The sequence below is a fragment of the Canis lupus genome, chromosome 3, assembly GCF_011100685.1.
Source record: "Canis lupus familiaris isolate Mischka breed German Shepherd chromosome 3, alternate assembly UU_Cfam_GSD_1.0, whole genome shotgun sequence".
NCBI lineage: Eukaryota > Metazoa > Chordata > Mammalia > Carnivora > Canidae > Canis > Canis lupus.
Genome location: NC_049224.1, coordinates 58,206,671 through 58,210,618, shown reverse-complemented (window position 1 = coordinate 58,210,618; position 3,948 = coordinate 58,206,671). Strand labels below are relative to the sequence as shown.

The 3,948-nt window shown below is 54.6% G+C and overlaps 2 long non-coding RNA genes across 3 annotated transcripts in view; one reads left to right on the top strand and one right to left on the bottom strand.

The window, feature by feature from the left end:
• LOC111095241 overlaps window positions 1-854 on the bottom strand; it is a 3,834-nt gene extending 2,980 nt beyond the window's left edge. Inside the window, exon 1 of the long non-coding RNA XR_005357134.1 lies at window positions 268-854. This is a non-coding gene — a long non-coding RNA (uncharacterized LOC111095241). The remainder of the gene's footprint in view (window positions 1-267) is intronic.
• Window positions 1-2,398, top strand: part of LOC111095240 — a 10,671-nt gene extending 8,273 nt beyond the window's left edge. The window contains exons 4-5 of one of the 2 annotated variants that reach the window (XR_005357133.1): window positions 413-695; window positions 1,478-2,398. This is a non-coding gene — a long non-coding RNA (uncharacterized LOC111095240). The remainder of the gene's footprint in view (window positions 1-412; window positions 696-1,477) is intronic. The other variant, XR_005357132.1, reaches the window with a different exon arrangement.
• The last annotated feature ends 1,550 nt before the right edge of the window (window positions 2,399-3,948 follow it).

Below are 3,948 nucleotides of genomic sequence, written 5' to 3'. Positions count from 1 at the left end.
GTGAGTTTGTGTGTGATTGAACATGTGTGTTTGAGTTTGAGGGTGGGAGGCAGTGTGAGCATGGCTAAGGTGAGCGTGAGTGTGTGCATGCACCCTGGACACATGGCTGGGATGCAAACACGTCCCTCTGGAATGCACCCCTGTCTGCAGAGCAGGCGCACTGAGTCAGGCGGGCTGCGAGCCACATGACAGCCTCTGGAAGCTCGTGGGCTATGGTTGCCCCTTCACGTGGCTCCAGACCCCCGGGCACAAGGACGCTCCACGCACCTACCGGTCACCAGTGTGGCTCTTCCACGGGGGGCGGGGGGGGGGGTCCTGGCCCAAAGTGCGTCTGTTCTCTGCATATCTGAGCCTGCAAGGGAGACCCAGGTGCATAGAGTCACATCTCCATGTTTTTGTTCCTAAAATGCAGGTGGTGAGGATCGGATTAGAGACAGAGAGAGAGGAGGGGATGTGCGTTCTCGGGACAGGGAGTATGATTCAGCCAAACACGTCGCATGCTTCGACTTCTCTTGTTTGCCTGTGAAACTGATGTGCTTCATGCACTCTGCAGACATCGCGGCGTCCATCCGCCGTGCCAGGGCCTGTGCGAGCTGCTGGGGCAGAGCCATGCGCCTTCACACACCAGCGCTGGCTGCGAGCTGTCAGGACAGGCACACACGGAACATGTCATTAACCACTGGCATGTGCACTGGGTCGGTGATCGGGGCTCAGATGTTGTCCTGCACGGGGTGGGGTGTAGGTGACCAGGGCCCTTCGATATGCACTTCTTAGGAGTGAGAGTCACCTCTCTGCGCCCAGGGTGTGAGACACCATGCCTTAGAGAGGCCACGGCCACAGGGAAGCATCCCCCATCCACCTTCCCCTCCCGCACCTTCTCCCCCCCTCCCACCACCACCTCCTCCACCTTCATCTCCCAGTCTCCTTCCCATCTTCCCCTCCCCCGACTTCCCCTCCCCAACCTCCTCTTCCCCCACCATTCCTGCCCTCCCCCTCCCCTCCTTGCAGTGAGTGGGCCACAGCGAGCCTCAGCCCAGGATGGGACACACAGGCCTGAAACAGCCCAGGCCCTTGGTCTCCCATCTTATAACTCCAGTTGGCAGGCACCGACCTTCCACTCAGTTAAAACACCTGGGATCTGATGATCTGGCCTCACCACATCCCTCCCCTCCCCCCACGCTCCCCCACCCTTCCCACAAGGGCCAGCTAATCACAGCAGGCTCCCACAATGAGCAGAGCACGGGTCCAAGATCATAGGCGTGCCCGTCTCTGAAGTGGGTACGGTGATTACCGCCAGCTTCTTCTACAGTGACAGGGGCACGGAGGGGTCACATAGCCTGTCTGTGATTATACAGTAGGATTCATGGGGTTTAAAACCACAACATTCTGGAATCGGAACTCTTGCTCGTGTCTGTTCTACTGTGTCACCTTCCAAAGCTTCTCAGATCTCAACACAGTTTCCTCCTCCTGTTCACAGACTTGAAAGCCGGTGTACCTCGGGATCGTGCTGTGAGGACACCGGGCTAACCCCTGTGTTTGCACTGCTACTCACTCCAACGATTTTTATGAAGTGCCAGCTATGCCATAGGCGGGGTTCTGGATGCTGAGAACACAGCAATTTTCCTGCCTTCAGTACAATTTAGGGGAGATGAGAACAGAGACGCCAAAGAACACCTACCATCAGACAGACACAGAGGATGCCCCTCCCTGGGCTCTCACTCACCCTCAGGAAGCAGGTGGCATTGTACTCAGTTCACAGATGCAGACACGGAGGCCAGGAGATATTACTAAGTGCATCTGAAGTCACATGGGCAACACCTTTGAACTGGACTTCATTTTGGGATAAATCCAGATCTGACTCTGAAGCCAAAGTTCTTAACCAGGCTGCACCAGGGCCACTGTCAAAGGAAATAGACTTTCATTTGTAGTCTATTTCCCCCTGTCCCTCTTTTCCCCCCATCTTCCCATGAGACACGGTCAAGGGTGACAGAACGGGGTCTGAGGGCTGGGGTGGGGGTAGAACCCTGGGGTCACTTCCTGAGGCCACCCGGCCATGCTCCTGCCCGTCCTGTCCCAGGAGGCCAGTCCTTCCCCCGCTTCAGTCCCATTCTGAACGAGATGGTCACACAGAAGTAAGTCACCGAGTCAGTAAAATGTCCTCTCTGACACCAACACTGCTTTGGTGTGTTTTTTCCCTCCTCTTGTACTAACAAACGTGTTCATGTAAAGACAAAAAAGAAAACCAAGCGATCTGTCACAGTCACACCTTCTCTCCTGGCCTCCATAATGAATGGTAGTGCTTAGAGTTAATCAATCACTCCCGTAACTGTCCTTGGGATGCCTCGCTTGCAAAGGGCCCCAAGCCCAGGCCCTGGAGTTTGCTGCTCTCACAGACTGCCTGTGCACTCGTGTAAACCCCGTGTTCCTGGTGCTCGCCAAGCACCTGCAGCAGGCGCCCAGCGGCTGGTCCTGGTGATCCTGTGGTCCTCCCACACCCTGGGGGATGCGCCGTCTCATTGGGCTGTGGGCAGGAGGGGTCTGCAGGCTGAGAGGACACTGCTTGTGGGGAGCAGGGCTGTGATGTGAACCTAAACCTGTGTCTCGGGGCCTCCCCACTAATCTTCTGCATCCTAGCTGATGTGACTATCTGGTCCTTAAAGATTCCATCCATATCCTCACCCAATGTTTGCAAGGTTGTTCTCCAAATCCTCAGATCTGAATTCCTGCCATTGGCCTTGTCCTTACCAATGGGACTGAGACAACCCATCCTACCACACGTTCAAATCAGACTCTGTGAGCCCAGAGGCCTCCTCAAGGTCTCTCGAGTCATCTTTCTGCAGAGCCTTACACGTCCCCCACACAGGAGGCAGCAAGACAGTAGTCAGCACACAAAGAAATTCGGCCTATAAACCAGATTCATTTATTGTGCTGTTCCTGCCGGAGACGAGATGCTGCACGGCCCCATGTGATGGAAACCAGGCCGTGTTTTGAAGGAAATTGATGAGATGATCTGTGTGTCACACAATCCCTCCTTGTCCTCACAGCACAGAGGCCAGAGTGGGTCGAAGGGGACTCAGAAACTGTCTCTGTGTACCTCGTTCAACCAGGTTAAAGACTTCCCTTGTATCCGCCATCGATTTGTTCTGGAAGCCAATGCAAAGGAACCCAAATGAATTGTCAACACATCCCCAACTGATGTGGTTTTAACTCTTAGACAGATAGGATCACAGTGAATTTCAATGAGCTTGACTTTGCCTGGATGGCTGGTGTGTGGAATTGGCCGGCTCCAGGCTGAGAGAAATTCTGTGTGCTCATGGTCATGGGGGTGTGAGCCTGTCATTCCAGTATACGCATCGGCAGCTGGTGGGGCCTCTGGATCTCCTGGAGCCTGTGCCTCTTAGATCTCGCCCTCTACTGCATCCAAAACTCAGCCAGACAACGTCACCTTGCTCTCAGGTGACACTTCCATGCATAGGGACCCATGCTTGTCTTCATGAGATCAGCTGCGGGAACATCGTACAAGGAACTGAAATGATACATAAGCAATGGGACTTCTTCAGATTTGACTTTTCAGTTCAAGGTTCTGCATGCATCTGGGATCCCAGGGACAGGACCTGAGAATTGGAGGCACATCCTGTGGCATCACAGTGTCTGCTGTGGGTGGTCATAGGGAGCCAGGCTGTGAGGATGGTGTGGACTGTGGGTGATGAAGGCCTTGTATATTGGCCCAATGAGTTTGAGTGTCATTTGCTGGGTGATGGGAGCCCCTGATGGTTATTGAGAGAGACTATCCTTGCACAAGCACTCTGGTGGGTGGAACACAGGACTGGGATGCTCTGGCATGGACAGGGTGTCTATGAACTTGGTCCTGTGTGGCTCCCAGTGGTCACACCGCCTACATTTGGGAGCGTTTCCACAGCCACAGAACCAAAGACCCACGCACTTGGA